Below are 17,322 nucleotides of genomic sequence, written 5' to 3' on the forward strand. Positions count from 1 at the left end.
GCATGCCATGCCAGCCACATCCCCGCGCCAAAGGCATACCAACCATGCCAGCCGCACCATAGTGCCAATGGCATGCCATGCCAGTCACACCTCCGCACCAAAGCCATCCCGACCATGCCTCCATGCCGCTGGCTACCAAACGAAGGGTTGCAACAATCAACGGCCACCCTTCCTTCTGAGATGCAAATCTCAGCCGTCCAAGTTCGCCACCAAACACGTGGAAACTTTTGGCCCAATGCCAAGCCCTAATTTTGGCCGCGCTTAATTTTGGTCGCGCCTAAAACTATGCCGAAATCCTAGCTTGGCCGCGCCCAAACAATGCCAAAGCCATGTCGTCCATGTCTCCATGCCGCTGGATGCCAAACGAAAGGTTGCTACAATCAACGACCACCCTTCCTTCTGAGATGCAAATCTCAGCCGTACAAGTTCGCCACCAAGCGCGTGGCAACTTTTTTCCCAATACCAAGCCCTAATTTTGGCCGCGCCTACACTATGCCAAAACCCTAAATTTTCGTCGCGCCTAAAACTATGCCAAAATCCTAGCTTGGCCTCGCCGAAACCATGCCGAAGCTATGCCGGCCATGTCTCCATATCGTTGCCTGCCAAACGAAGGGTTGCAACAATCAACGACCACCTTTCCTTCTGAGAGGTAAATCTCAGCCGTCCAAGTTCGCCACCAAATGCACGGCAACTTTCGGCCCAATGCCAAGCCCTAATTTTGGCCGTGCCTAAATGATAGACGCATTTATGTGTCTATTTTGTTCTCAATGTTTGTATTGTTAGACTCGATTAAATACTTATTGTGTTATTTTATGTTTTTGTAGATTGTTTTGGAAAAAATAAGCTCTTACGGCGAAATTGGCTCGAAAAGTGGTGATTTACACCCAAGGATAGAGACTAAAAACACCCCAGAAATGCGCCGGAGGAAACCAGAAAAAATGCTGGAAACACCCCAGAAAAATTACTTAAGGCACCCAAAGGACATGTGTTATTCGGACTCCAGCAACGGATAAGGGGTGTCCTTCTTTTAAAATTCAAATTTCATTTTTGGCGGGAAAATTTCCTTCTTCACTGGCAGATTTTTGGTAGGAAGTTGTGATATGGCCTAGCAAACACGTTGTGGGCTTTTGGTTCGATCAGAATTAGCTAGAATCGGCTAGGCAATCCACGAGTTGCAAACAGGGAAAACACGTACAAGGAGAAGATATCCACGGGTTCTGGAAGAATTTGTACGTGTTCCGATGATGTGTAATGACTTGAACGACTTGTTGGAGCGTGAAGGAGTTAAATATGGTAATTTGGAGGCTTGAAAACTCGTGAGAAGATGAAACATGAAAGAAAATATTCCCAGAAATATTTTCTTTACTGCCGAGTTAAAGAGAATTATATGGAGTGAATGAGCGAGATTCGATGGGTCTGTTGGATATAAATAGGTTGCTGGGGACTCATAGAAGATGTGTCGAGAGTCTGGGGGGCTGAGGAGAGCCAGAGAAGAAGAAATTCGAGTTTTCCCAAACTCGGTTTCTGCTGTTTATGCTGCTGAAGAACACGAAGAACGGACCTGCACCAGCAGTCGTTTTTCTACAGTAATAATGACTCACACCTGTGGGTCGTACATCAGGCAGACTTATTTGCTACAGCGTTTGCGACACAGCTGCAACAGTCTTATTTTGTCACTGAGGGTCGTAGTTCTCTGGTTGTAACAAATATAATTGTTACAAACCCGGTTTTATTGTATTTATCATATTCTCATCATTTGTAAACCATTTTTGAGCATCAATGAAATATTTTGAGAGGTTTTCCAACATGATGAGCGGCTAATTCCCTCGTAACCAAGGCAATGGAGGAAGCTATTCACGCAACATAAATGGGTAACTATTTCATGTAATTATATAATTCACCTAATCGCTGCTTTTGCAGAGTTTTAAATTATTTGAATGATTGTTTTAATTATTTGTTATTCAGTTTGATAGGTTATGCTTGGTTTAATCTCTTGATAATCTATGCTTAAGGTTTAGAAATAATGTTTGAGAATCTGTATGATTGATAGTGAATTAAAGATAAAAGAGGACTTAAGAATTGAATTGAGTTTTGAAATATTTATCATTCAATTTTTCATAATAGTGGAATCTAGTGTCTTGGTTACCTCTCTCACCCATTGTTAATAATTTTGTATATAATTTTATTAAATTTTTAAATTTAATCTTCACAAGTCCGAGAGTTTGAACCTCATTATTACAACCACAATCAAAAACAATAATCACCAAACTATGCCAAAATCCTAATTTTGGCCGCGCCTAAAGCTATGCCAAAATCCTAGCTTGGTCGCGCCTAAAGCATGCCAACGCCATACCGACCATGCAACCATGCCGCTGGATGCTAAACGGAAGGTCGCAACAATCAACGACCATCCTTCCTCCTGATATGCAGATCTCAGCCTAACAAATTTGCCACCAAACGACTTGTGGCAATCTCTTGGGTACGACGGCAACTCTTGGCTACGGTGCCAAAACCCTAATTTGGCCACGGTGCCAAAGCACTAATTTGGCCACGCCAAAGCCATGCCTTCATGTCGCTGGATTCCAAACGGAAGGTTGCAACAATCAATGTCTATCGTTCCCCCCCGAGTTGCAGATCCCAGCCGTATAAAATTTCCACCAAACGACTTGTGACAACCTTTGGCTGCACTGCCAACTCTTTGGCCACGACACACACTTAGCCATGCCAATTCTTTGGACACGGCACCAAAACCTAATTAGTCACGCCAAGAGCATGCACAAGCCATGCCAGCACCGTGGCCACGCCACTGGCTACCAACGGAAGGTAACCACAATCAACGGCTAACCTTCCTCTCAAGATGCAAAATCTCGGCCGTCGAAGGTCACCACCAAACTGGAAAGCCTCTCAATCTTAACTTTACAAACAATAGCAACATGCTAAATGTTTTCCACGAAAACACTCGAGACATCAAAACATATCACAAAATGGGGGATGCTCATCAGGGTATTGGTATGACGGTTTACAGTGTGCGGCGTACACTACGCCCGTTACAAGAAAGTGTCATAAGAGTGAGGCGGTTAGTAAATACAAGGAGTAATAGTGAAATGTTTCCTTCATTATGGAAACATCAATTCCAGGCATTACCCATTACCGCCTTCTTCCATTTACTCAACCGTTTCCACTTCTTACGAGACCAGGGTACGTTTCTTGCGACTTGTATAAATAGGTCTCACCTATTTCCACCAAACACAAGTTTTTGTCAGGAGAATACAACACTCAGAAATCACTTGTTAGCTTTCCCATCTGTTATCTTTCCACTTTCTGATACAAGTTGTCAAACAACTAATCTTCCCGAATCAACTATTCTGGTCTCAAAACTATCTTCGCTTCCCTCCCTAGACCAACCCTTCTCCTTCACTTTGTGATCGAAGCAAGTCTGGAACGGCCATTTCTTGGTTTAAGCCATATTTGTACATATTGATCTCTCGAATCAAAGTACTCCCTTGCAGTACATTGTTTAGGGTTTAGACTCGTTTCTCACCCACACACTCGAAATTACCAAAATCAGCAGAAACTATTTTCACCCTCATACAATTGGCGACCATAGTGGGAGATAAATCTCTCAATTGCAATATCGATTTCCAATTTCCAGTTTCACCTTTCAATTCCAACTTCAACATGGTAGAACTTAGATCCGGGTCAGCAACAAGCCCTGAGAACACGAGCACGGAACCCGTCCCTTGTACTGACACTCCTTCATGTGACATCAATATGTCACCTACTAATCCAGGCAGCACGGAAAGCGCTCCTCCGGGTGTTACACCACCAGTCACCAGAGCCAGAGCTGTTGTCGCCCCTAATGTTTCTACGCATCCTGCTAATCCCAACAGCACGGAAAGGCGCTCCTTCAGGTGTTACACCACCAGTCACCAGGGCCAGAGCTGCTGCTACCTCCCTTAATGTTTCGTCGAGTATGGCGCCTCAAGTTACTCCTCCATCAGGACGAGAAACCGGAGGAGCCAGAGGAAGCCGACCCCATGTCACCATCGCTGATTTGATGGAAAGACAGGAGGTTCTTGCTAAAACCCAGACGGACATGGTTTTGACTCAGAAAGAAGTACTTGTCTTTCTCAAGACCCTAAAGGAGCGGCTACCACGGGAGTCGCGACATCCAGAGTCGATGAGGAAAACCTTCAATACCCATGGCATCGGAACCTCAGCAGGGCACACCTTTGCAGACGAAGAAACTCGCGCCAGAACTCTATTGGAGAGAAATCAACCGTCCAATTTTGTCATGCGAGAAGATTTGGAGCAACTTCTTCGGAATCGAATCAAAAGTGATGATATAGACATGCATCAACATCAACCCCTTTACCCGCCTGAAATACAAAGAATTCCTCTTCCAAGAGGATACTCTTCTCCTCAATTCAATTTATACGACGACATCGGGAATGCACGTGAACATATCTATCAATTCCTTGAGTCCCTAGGCGAACATGAATACAATCACGTTCTTCGTCTGAGGCAGTTTTCGAAGTCGCTTACCGGAAGAGCATACACGTGGTACAACATTATCACACCAAACAGAATCCCCAACTGGTGTGGCATGGTTACGACTTTCTACAAGAAGTACTTCTTCGTGTTTGAGCAAGTTACCTTCTCATATGTAGGAAGGATGTTCCAACGATATAACGAACATCCAAATGATTTTGTCAAGAGATTCCGGGTTCAAGCGCTAGACTGTCACGACCAAAACGTGACAGAACAGTAATTGGTGAATTCCTGCATCAACGGTATGGCTCCCATCTATCGTGCCTTACCAGAGAACCTGCGGTTCTAGACATTCTCTGAACTCCATGAGGCAGCCAAACGATCGGCCACGGAAACACCAGCATTGTTAGAAAGAACCAGGCCAACCAGAGGCGAAGATGCACGTGAGACTCGAGGAATTATGCGTCTCGTCAACAAGCAATACAACGCCCGTCCCTCTTCTGTGAGCGCAATAGACGAATGAGGAAAAAGGAAGGCCCTAGAGGCAGACCAACGGCCTAAGCGCGCGGCACCAGCACAACGGCCGGCTCCTCCATGGAGGGCCGCCGCCAAATCTCCCATGCGTCATCACGAAGCTGAAGAAGATGTGCTGGATTTCCGTTCCCGATCGAGGAGGTGATTGAACTCTTAGAGGCATGGATCCAGGATGACGTCATCAGACTACCACCTCCCAGGCGCCCACCGACTGAAGCCGAGATGGTAAACCCCAAATATTGCCGCTACCACAGGTTTGTTCACCATCCGACCAGTGACTGCAACAGACTGAAGCATATCTTCAAGGAGAAAGTCGAAGAAGGGGAACTTCAGTTAGGAAACGAATGAGTACATAGAGATCCACTTCCAGTCAGGAATTGCGGGATCTCTGGGGACTCCGTACACGAGACTGTACAATCCATGATGTAACATGTATGCAAAATTCTTTACCTTTCCAAGGCACAGCGTCAAGATATCTTTATAGCCCTCAATCCCGTTGTCTCGGGCAAACGAATTTTTCCTGCTACGGAAGCCACGCCAGGAGCCCAAGCTCTTTCGGAAACGATGCCGAAAAACACAACTGGGGACTGTTGATCACGACCTATCTAAGAGGCGCTAAGCTCAATAACACACTTATCGACATGGCCTCTGACTTCAATGTCGTTACCATCAAGAGTCTGAGAGCTGCAGGAATTTTGAACCAAGAGGCTACCCACTCCCCAACCATGGTCAAGAATTCGGAAGGAGAAGCAATGAACGCATACAACTACATTAACCTTGAAATCAAGGTGGAAGACGTTATAAAGCATAGCAAATAACACATTGTCAAAGAACTAGGTTATGGCATGATCCTGGGGCGCTCGTGGATATTTGATGACGAAGCAAAATTGGGAGCATCCCCTCTGCCAGTGTCGACACCCGAAAGAGTTTCCAACAAGCCGTCCAATCTGCTGCCTAATAGACACTTATTATGGTGTTTTATTATCTGTAGGTATTGTTGGCCAATAAACATTTTTGGAAAAAATTGGCTCGAAAAGTTGTCGGAAAGCACCCAGAGGACATTTGCTATTCGGACTCTCACTTTGGATAAGGGGTAACATAATTACTAAGGGGAATCCCATTACCAGGAAGTTGTTAATCGCACCCCTACTCTGGATAAGGGACAACCATCTTCAACATTCAAAAATCAGGTTTTTGGCCGGAAAAAAGTGTAGTTAAAGATCAGTTTTGGAAGTCGTGATTTGAAGGAGTTTGAGGTCGATTAAACCTCTGATTTTCATAGGATAGACTCCTTATGGGTCTAAGAATCTTATATGGGTGTTCAAATCGATTAGAATGGGCTCAATCGACGGATTTTTCTCACAACAAGAAAATATGGAAAGTCACGTGTGTGACCTGTTTTAGGGAATTTTAGAGAGATTAACGCGTTGTAAACCTTCCCAAAGATTTGTATCTATCTAAGGAAGAGTTTAGAATAAAAAGGAAAGCTCAGAAACGCGAAAAAATCCTAAAACAAGAAATTGTCGCAACTTGGCCGTGAAGAGAAGGAAAGAGATTTTGGAAGATTTGGGAGAGATTTAATCGGTATTTTTGATATAAATAGATGTCTTTGGTCATATAGAAGAGGTGTCGAGAGTTTTGGAACCTAAGGAGATACAGAGAAGAAGAAATCAGATCTTTACCAAACTCTGTTTCTGCTGCTGCTGCTGCTGAAGAAGAAGAACGCGAAGAACACTGACGCTCGGTAGATAGTCGCAGAAAAGTGTCGTTGTTTAACAACTGAAGAACATTAAGCTGTTCGGGGCAGTCTTATTCTAGGGTCTTAAAATTAGCGAAAAAGCAACAGTTTTTCTGTAACAGTTCCATTGTAACAGCTGTTTTGCAACACCAATACACTGTTGCAAACAATCTGTGTTATTACTTTTCACTCTTTTAATCATCTTTTGAGCAATAAACACATATTTTGAGATCATGATTAATATGAGGAGCTAAAACCCATTGCTGAGGCGATAGAGGAAGCTATTTTTCCAACAAAAGTGGTATATTCTATTTTATCTTTTTATTTGCAATAATTATATGATTATTTGCCTTGAACTATTATTGATTATGATTTTTATTTGAGTGATTGTGATCTATTTTAATGGAGTATGCTTAGTTTTAAGACTTTTGATGCTTCATACTTGGTATTTACAATTATTACTTTGGAAAATCTACTTGTTGCAATATTTTCGAATCAAATTAAACAAGAAAATTGCACAAATATAAGTATTGATTTAATCACTTTGAATTTGGAAAATTGTGGAATCTTAGCCTCAGTGTTTCTTTTAGTATTGATATCATCTTTGATTGAGTTTGCTATAATTTTTAGTGAATTTTCTATTTTAATATTATAATTTAAGTCTAATTAATATCCTTCACAAGTTTGAGAATCGAACCACTTTTATACTATCTACAAATCACAACAATTTTTGGCGCCGCCGACGCAGACTTGTTTTTAGGGTTTTAGATTTTTATTTTTATTATTTTTGTCCTTTTTATGTTTTTGGGTATTCATCTTGTGTCTACAGGTTCTGGATCATAAAGAAAATTGATACAAGGAGTTTGGTGATTTCATAAAGACTTGGAGCTAAAGATTAAAGCAAAAAGAACAGAAAAGAAGATAATTTTATTTTAGGGTTTCTTTATTTTATTGAAAAAAATTGTATTAGGGTTTATTATTTTTGTAATTTTTCTTTATCTTTTTGGACTTTTGGACTTTTGGAATTTAGGACATTATTTTTTTTATTACCCTACGGAAGGGTACTTTAAATATAAACTGTTTGCAGAGAAGGAGGACAATTACGATATTGTCTCTGCACCTTGGGTTCGTACACTAGACATCGGAGTCAGTGGCCCGAGTCGACTTTAACCGATTCATCCCCCGTCTGGAACGGGAGGTAAGATTCTAAACACTCGCGAATCCCCTGTCAGCGAGTTACTAGACTCCCACATATGCATATATGTTGAGGACTGAATACGGACATTCTTTTTTCTAGTAAAGGGCAAGGCCTGGCCATACAAGATAAGGGTTCGGATTTCATCACCATTCTCTTCTTGCCCGCTTTAGGAACACGTAACCTACGCGAACCTAAGCCTAAAATTTTGACTAGAACGAGACCAATAGGGTAACGAGCTTAACAGAAAAGTCATTCGAAAAATATTGGTTACTCTTTTAAGCATACTTCGAAGTTCTTGACGGTTTCTGTAAGTTGAATGCGTGACTGCGCCGCCTTGTAATACCGGTGAGGCCTTGGGTATCAAAGATCCACCGAGCTTCCCTCGCCTCTATTCAACTTATGTTAACTCGGATTGATTCCAGAGGAGTTTGCTTAAATTCTAACGAATTCCCGTTCGAAGGATTAGAAGCTGGTCTAGAAACAATCTAAGTGAAGCCATCATGCTTTTTGTTTGCTAGAAAAGGTTTGATTTGGTTGAGTCGGCCTTGATCTGTGTTTGCTTACCCTTCCAATTTAGAAAATTCTATTGTATGCCTGAACGTAAAAGAGAGGCACTAGATAGATTTGTTAAAGAGAAACCTGGTAGTTCGAAGCGTCTCGATAACCTTAATCTAGAAAGTCCGGCTTTTGAAGAGTCTGTTTTTGAACGTTCTTTGACTGAGGATAGAATCCATGTTGCTCCGATAGCGCCAGAAATGTCAACTTTGAAAGCTTTGTTGGATCCAACTAGGACTACCCGTCCTTTGTGTATTAAGTTAGCTGAAACGAAGGCACCCTATGAACTGAAACCTGGGACCTTACAGATGCTCCCAATCTTTTTAGGGAAAGAAAATGAAAACCCTTATTACCATGTTAGGGATTTTGAGGAAATTTGTAGTACTCTAAGAATTAGAGGCTTAGATGATGATGCTTTGAAACTTAGGTTATTTCCATTTTCCCTGAAAGATAAGGCCAAGTCGTGGCTGTATAGTTTGGACTCCGAGTCAATTGAGACATATGAACAACTTACATATGCATTTTTTTAATAAGGTTTTCCCTAGGCACAAAACATCGTCTATTAGGACGCAAATATGCACATTTTCACAACAAGAGGGAGAATCTCTATATAGGTATTTGGAAAGGTTCAAGGATTTATTATCCCAGTGTCCTCATCATGGTTTATAAAAGGTTAGGCTAGTTCAGATACTTTATGAGGGTTTAGATTATTCCACAACGACCATGGTTGAGTCTCTATGCACTGGTGGATTTTAAAACCAAACTGTTGATGCGGCGATGGAATTTTTTAATGAAATCGCCGAAAAACCCAACAATGGGAAAATAGTAGGGCACCCCAGAAAACAATTCTTTTAAGTAGAGCAAACGTTAATAGGGTAGAAGGAGGCTATGAAACAGATGCCAAAATTGTTGTCATAGAAAAAAGGTTAGAAGCCTTAGAAGTGGGCCAGACTAGTGGTAGAGTGGAGCCTTTTTGGGAAGGCCAGAATATTGAAGAGCAGGCCAACGCTCTTTATAATAACACTAGATTTGATAACCGCCAAAAGATTGACCCATATTCAGAAACCTATAATCCTGGTTGGAGAAACCATCCGAACCTTTCGTGGTCTAAGGGCCAAAGTCAAGGTCAGTTTAATAATTCTAATGCTCCCCCAGGTTTTGGCTATACTAAGAATCCCTCAGGACTAGCTCAGTTTCAGAATCAGTCAGATAAGAAAATCCTAAGTTTAGAGGAATCTCTCGCCTTGTTAACTCAGCAAACTGCAAAATTCCAGTTATCCGTAGAACAGAGTATACAAGCTAGTAACAGGATAGGACAAGAAAATAGTCAAGCTATTTCCGAGTTAAAAACCCAGGTTGGTCTGATAAGTGATTCTTTGAGAGAAAAAGGTAAGTTTCCTAGTCAAACACAACCCAACCCTAGACGAGTTCATGAATTAGGTGCAAAACCATAGAATCAATTGAATGCTGTTAGAACCTTTAGAAGTGGTAGAGTTGTAGACAATAAGGTAACCATGCCCGATAGTGAAAATACTGTAGTTTACCCCTCAGGATCTCACCTCTCAGGACCAGTAGCTGAAGAGACTGATAAAGTTTTTGATGATGTGAATTCGGTTCCTGAAAGGTCTGATTTTAGGCCTAGAGCCCCATTTCCTCAGCTATTAGTACCAACAAAGAAGGAATCAAACTTTAATGACATAGTGGAGGTTTTTAAGCAAGTTACCATAAACCTTCCCTTATTAGATGCAATTAGGCAAATTCCTGCTTATGCCAAGTTCCTTAAGGATATGTGTACGCGAAAGCGAAAACTTAGCATCCATAAGAAAGCCTTTTTAGCTAGTCACGTAAGTTCAATCATTCAGAACACCACAACTCCAAAGTACAAAGACCCAGGTTCTCCTACCATTTCTTGCACAATAGGTAACTTCTGGGTAGAAAAAGCTTTACTTGACTTAGGAGCCAATGTGAACTTACTGCCATTCCATGTATACTTACAGCTAGGACTTGGTGAAATGAAACCTACTCAGATGACACTGCAGTTAGCTGATAGGTCTGTTAAAATCCCTCGAGGTGTTATCGAGGATGTTCTTATTGAGGTCGACAAGTTTATTTATCCAGTGGATTTCGTGGTCCTAGATACCCAACCTGTCCCTGACCCAGAGAACCAGATACCTGTGATTTTAGGTCGCCCATTTTTAGCTACGTCTAATGCGATCATTAACTGTCGAAATGGTGTGATGAGTTTATCTTTTGGTAATATGACTATGGAGATGAACATTTTTAATGTCAGTAAGCAACCTCATGAGCTAGATGACACATGTGTTGAGGAGGTGAACATGATAGAAGCCTTAGTTCAGGAGTCATTACCAAACATCTTGTCTGAAGACCCATTAGAAAGTTGTCTATCCCATTTTGGTTTAGATTTTGACGACGATAGCACTATTGAACAGGTGAATGCTCTATTAGATTCTACCCCTGTGTTAGACACTGATAGATGGAAAGCTAGGTTCGAACCGTTACCAGTTTCTGAGACTACCCTAATTCCTTCTTTAGAAGAGCCCCCAAAGTTGGACCTTAAACCACTACCCGATACTCTAAAGTATGTGTTTTTAGGCCCATCTGAGACTTTACCTGTGATTGTAGCTTCCAATTTGGATAGTGATCAGGAAAGTAGGCTAGTAAATGTACTTCAAGACAATAAGGAAGCTTTAGGGTGGACTATAGCAGACATTAAGGGTATAAGTCCTACTGTGTGTAGATTCATTTAGAGGAAGACTCCAAACCTTCTAGGGAGATGCAACGTCGACTGAACCCTAACATGAAAGAGGTAGTTCGAAAAGAGGTGCTTAAGTTGTTAGATGCGGGTATTATTTACCCAATTTCAGACAGTAAGTGGGTCAGCCCTGTTCAGGTTGTCCCCAAGAAATCAGGTATCACTGTAGTCCAGAATGATAATAATGAATTAATCCCAACCCGAGTGACCACGGGATGGCGTGTGTGTATTGACTATAGGAAATTGAACAAGGTCACAAGGAAGGATCACTTTCCCCTTCCTTTTATCGACCAAATGCTAGAGCGATTAGCTGGACATAGTCACTATTGCTTCTTATATGGATACTCCGGTTATAATCAGATCGTTATTGCCCCAGAAGACCAAAAGAAAACCACTTTTACCTGTCCCTTTGGTACCTTTGCGTATTGACGCATGCCTTTCGGGCTATATAATGCCCCTGCAGCGTTGTATGATGAGCATATTTTCTGATATGGTAGAACGGTTCTTAGAGGTCTTTATGGATGATTTTTCAGTGTTTGGTTCATCTTTTGATTATTGCTTGCATCATTTGACATTAGTGTTGACTAGGTGTAAGGAAAAAAATTTAGTGCTTAATTGGGAAAAATGCCATTTCATGGTTAAATCAGGAATTATATTAGGGCACATCGTCTCTTCAAAGGGTATTTTTGTAATAATTTTAATGCGGTAAATAAGAGTTCGTTTCTCGGACTTGAAAAGAAAACAATTTTTAGATGTAAATTAAAAATAAAAGATAAAACAAATTCAAAATTCAAAATTATGTAAATATTATGGAAAGACCAGGGGTTAGGATTTCACCATTCACCAAAATTCATGTGATTCAATAATAATTATTATCATGCAATTCTAGACATTATAATTCAAATCAAAAACAATTGTGATTCTAATCATTGCCTAAATCAGATTTTCAAAACATCCATTGTTAATCGCAAGCATGAAATATCAAAAGCAATAAACCAAGCATATTTCATCAAAAGAAAACACAATTAATTAATAAAAATCATTTATTCAATTTTCATTCGGTGCAATTAATCATAAAAGGATTGCATAAATAAATTTAAATGAATTTTACCACATAACTTTTGGAAGAATGGCTTCCTCCATCACCCCTGGGATTGGGTTTAGCTCCTCATCCCAAAAACACACTCACAAGATAAATTCATGGCTAAAATAGGTGTTTTTATTGATGAATATAAGATGAAACAGGAATTTGCAACGCTGTAATGGTGTTACAGCGCCACTGTTACAAAGGGGAAAGGGCTGAAAATCAACGATACAACTCAAGTGATGTAAAACAACGACACTGGGTTCCACTTTTAAGACTGTTGAAGAACGACTGTCTTAGCTAGTTTGTTCTTCGTCTTCTTGTTCCTCCTCGAGCAGCAGCAACAACACTGTAACTCTCTGTAACTCGATTCTCCCTTCTCTGCAGACCTCTAAACTCTCTCCTAAATATTTCTCACCATTCTATGACTTAAACTCAACTATTTATAGGCTTTGAATCACCTTGAAACTCGATCAAACTCGTTGAAAATCTTCATTATTCTCTACGGGCAGTTTGAAGAATAATCCTCTTCTTGTTGAGTTCCACCCTGTTTTTAGCTATTCTCTCGTCTCAAATATCTTCTAGGACTTGGACTCAACTTATTTGAAGTATATCCCACGCAAGAAAATCCCATAAATCTCTCTGACCAATCCCAAAACCTAAATAGAGAAGTCGTATCCTGTTGGGACTTTGATCAATTATTCCGACTTATCCAGCCCAATTGGATGGGTCTAGACGATTGCATTAGGCCTGTTATGTCTTCTAGAGTTCGTAGGTACCAAATATGCCCATTGAATCTCCTCCTAAGTCGCTCAAATCTCTGCTCAAAAACTGTTGTCGCTGCTGCCTTTTTTTCCAGCCAATTTCTGTTTTGAATTTTGAAGATGACCTCCCCCTATCCAGTTCCGGTGTCCCTTTAGTACATGCCCTGAAATGGGGTTCCCCTTATCCAAATTAGGGGTGCCTTTAGCAATTCTTCTGGGATGTTTTCCGCACTTTTTCAGGGTTCCTCCGGGGTATTTCCGGTACACTTTCAACGGCAATCCAAGGGCCACATTTTTAGCCAATTTTTGCCGCAAAGCCTTATTTATCCAAAAACACCTACGAAGAGACTAAAAACCAAAATAAGTACAACAATGGGAACTAACAATATACACAATTGAGATAAATTAGACACATAAATGCGTCTATCAGGTATAGAGGTAGACAAAGCCAAAGTTGACCTTATTAAGACTTTAGATGTCCCAAAAACCGTAAAAGATATTAGGTCATTCCTAGGGCATGCAGTTTTTTACTGTCGATTCATTAAGGATTTTAGGTTGATTTCTAGACCTCTTTGCAATTTTCTTGCAAAAGATGTTAAGTTTGTCTTTGATGATGCTTGTTTAGAGGCTTTTGAGAAGCTTTAAACTTTACTCACTACTGCCACGATAGTCCAGGCACCTAACTGGAACCTACCCTTTGAGATTATGTGTGATTCTTCAGATTATGCTATAGGCGTCGTTTTAGGACAACGAGAAAACAAATTACTTCATGTGATTTATTATGCTAGCAAAACTCTGAATGATGCCCAAATGAACTACACAACTACCGAGAAGGAACTTTCAGCCATCGTGATTGCCTTGGATAAGTTTAGGTCCTACCTATTAGGTTCTAAGATCATGCCCGATAGTGAACATACTGTAGTTCACCCCTCAGGACCAGTAGCTGAAGAGACTGATAAAGTTTCTGATGATGTGAATTCGGTTCCTGAAAGGTCTGATTTTATGCCTAGAGCCCCATTTCCTCAGCTATTAGTACCAACAAAGAAGGAATCGAACTTTAATGACATAGTGGAGGTTTTTAAGCAAGTTACCATAAACATTCCCTTATTAGATGCAATTAGGAAAATTCCTTCTTATGCCAAGTTCCTTAAGGATATGTGTACGCGAAAGAGAAAACTTAGCATCCATAAGAAAGCCTTTTTAGCTAGTCACGTAAGTTCAATCTTTCAGAACACCACAACTCCAAAGTACAAAGACCCAGGTTCTCCTACCATTGCTTGCACAATAGGTAACTTCCGGGTAGAAAAAGCTTTACTTGAATTAGGAGCCAATGTGAACTTACTGCCATTCCATGTATACTTACAGCTAGGACTTGGTAAAATGAAACCTACTCAGATGACACTGCAGTTAGCTGATAGGTCTGTTAAAATCCCTCGAGGTGTTATCGAGGATGTTCTTATTGAGGTCGACAAGTTTATTTATCCATTGGATTTCGTGGTGCTAGATACCCAACCTGTCCCTGACCCAGAGAACCAAATACCTGTGATTTTTGGTCGCCCATTTTTAGCTACGTCTAATGCGATCATTAACTGTCGAAATGGTGTGATGAGTTTATCTTTTGGAAATATGACTATGGAGATGAACATTTTTAATGTCAGTAAGCAACCTCATGAGCTAGATGACACATGTGTTGAGGAGGTGAACATGATATAAGCCTTAGTCCAGGAGTCATTACCAAACATCTTGTCTGAAGACCCATTAGAAAGTTGTCTATCCCATTTTGGTTTAGATTTTGACGACGATAGCACTATTGAACAGGTGAATGCTCTATTAGATTCTACCCCTGTGTTAGACACTGATAGATGGAAAGCTAGGTTCGAACCGTTACCAGTTTCTGAGACCACCCTAATTCCTTCTTTAGAGGAGCCCCCAAAGTTGGACCTTAAACCACTACCCGATACTCTAAAGTCTGTGTTTTTAGGCCCGTCTGAGACTTTACCTATAATTGTAGCTTCCAATTTGGATAGTGATCAGGAAAGTAGGCTAGTAAATGTACTTCAAGACAATAAGGAAGCTTTAGGGTGGACTATAGCAGACATTAAGGGTATAAGTCCTACTGTGTGTATGCATCAGATTCATATAGAGGAAGACTCCAAACCTTCTAGGGAGATGCAACGTCGACTGAACCCTAACATGAAAGAGGTAGTTCGAAAAGAGGTGCTTAAGTCGTTAGATGCGGGTATTATTTACCCAATTTCAGACAGTAAGTGGGTCAGCCGTGTTCAGGTTGTCCCCAAGAAATCAACTATCAATGTAGTCCAGAATGATAATAATGAATTAATCCCAACCCGAGTGACCACGGGATGGCGTGTGTTATTGACTATAGGAAATTGAACAAGGTCACAAGGAAGGATCACTTTCCCCTTCCTTTTATCGACCAAATGCTAGAGCGATTAGCTGGACATAGTCACTATTGCTTCTTAGATGGATACTCCGGTTATAATCAGATCGTTATTGCCCTAGAAGACCAAAAGAAAACCACTTTTACCTGTCCCTTTGGTACCTTTGCGTATTGACGCATGCCTTTCGGGCTATGTAATGCCCCTGCAATTTTTCAGCGTTGTATGATGAGCATATTTTCTGATATGGTAGAACGGTTCTTAGAGGTCTTTATGGATGATTTTTCAGTGTTTGGTTCATCTTTTGATTAGTGCTTGCATCATTTGACATTAGTGTTGACTAGGTGTAAGGAAAAAAATTTAGTGCTTAATTGGGAAAAATGCCATTTCATGGTTAAATCAGGAATTGTATTAGGGCACATCGTCTCTTCAAAGGGTATAGAGGTAGACAAAGCCAAAGTTGACCTTATTAAGACTTTACATGTCCCAAAAACCGTAAAATATATTAGGTCATTCCTAGGGCATGCAGGTTTTTACTGTCGATTCATTAAGGATTTTAGCTTGATTTCTAGACCTCTTTGCAATTTGCTTGCAAAGGGTGTTAAGTTTGTCTTTGATGATGCTTTTTTAGAGGCTTTTGAGAAGCTTAAAACTTTACTCACTACTGCCCCGATAGTCCAGGCACCTAACTGGAACCTACCCTTTGAGATTATGTGTGATTCTTCATATTATGCTATAGGCGTCGTTTTAGGACAACGAGGAAACAAATTACTTCATGTGATTTATTATGCTAGAAAAACTCTGAATGATGCCCAAATGAACTACACAACTACCGAGAAGGAACTTTTAGCCATCGTGTTTGCCTCGGATAAGTTTAGGTCCTACCTATTAGGTTCTAAGATCATAATCTATACAGATCATGCTTCTTTGAAATACCTTTTATCTAAGAAGGATACCAAACCTAGATTGATTAGATGGATCCTATTGTTACAGGAATTTTCCCCAGACACTAGAGACAAAAAGGGTGTAGAAAATGTAGTAGCAGATCACTTGTCTAGGCTAGTTGTTAGTTCCCCTAGTGATTCCTTTCCTATAAGGGATAACTTTCCTGATGAACAATTGTTCTTTTTTTCCCAATCACCTTGGCACGCAAATATAGTGAATTATCTTGTTACTGGTCGAACCCCTCAACATTGAGGTAAGCAAGATCGTTCTAGGTTTTTAGTCGAGGTTAAGCATTTCTTTTGGGACGATCCTTATCTGTTTAAGTATTGTCCGGACCAGATTATTAGGAAATGTGTATCTGAGAGTGACCAGTCTAGTATTATCTCCTTTTGCCATGAACATGCATGTGGGGGTCATTTTAGTGATAAGAAGACTGCTGTTAAGATTTTGTAGTATGGATTTTACTGGCCTTCGTTGTTTAAAGATTCCCATAGTCATTGTGTTTCTTGTGAGCGTTGCCAGAAGTTAGGAACCATTTCCCGTAGAAATATGATGCCTTTGAACCCTATTTTAGTGATTGAGGTCTTTGATGTGTGGGGCATTGATTTTATGGGTCCATTTCCTATTTCGTTTGGTTATCTTTACATACTTGTCGCTGTAGACTATGTGTCTAAGTGGGTTGAGGCGGTTCCGTGTAAAACGAATGACCACAGGGTCGTAGTCCAGTTTTTGAAAGAGAATATACTTACACGTTTTGGTACGCCGCGAGCTATAATTAGTGATGGAGGTTCACACTTTTGTAATAGACCATCTTCTCTTTTAATGAAATAATACGGTATTA

The 17,322-nt window shown here is 40.7% G+C and overlaps 1 pseudogene; it reads right to left on the reverse strand.

The window, feature by feature from the left end:
* Window positions 1-9,081: 9,081 nt before the first annotated feature.
* Window positions 9,082-9,181, reverse strand: LOC113330269 (annotated as a pseudogene).
* Between the last annotated feature and the right edge of the window lie 8,141 nt (window positions 9,182-17,322).

This window comes from Papaver somniferum, unplaced genomic scaffold (genome assembly GCF_003573695.1).
Source record: "Papaver somniferum cultivar HN1 unplaced genomic scaffold, ASM357369v1 unplaced-scaffold_117, whole genome shotgun sequence".
NCBI lineage: Eukaryota > Viridiplantae > Streptophyta > Magnoliopsida > Ranunculales > Papaveraceae > Papaver > Papaver somniferum.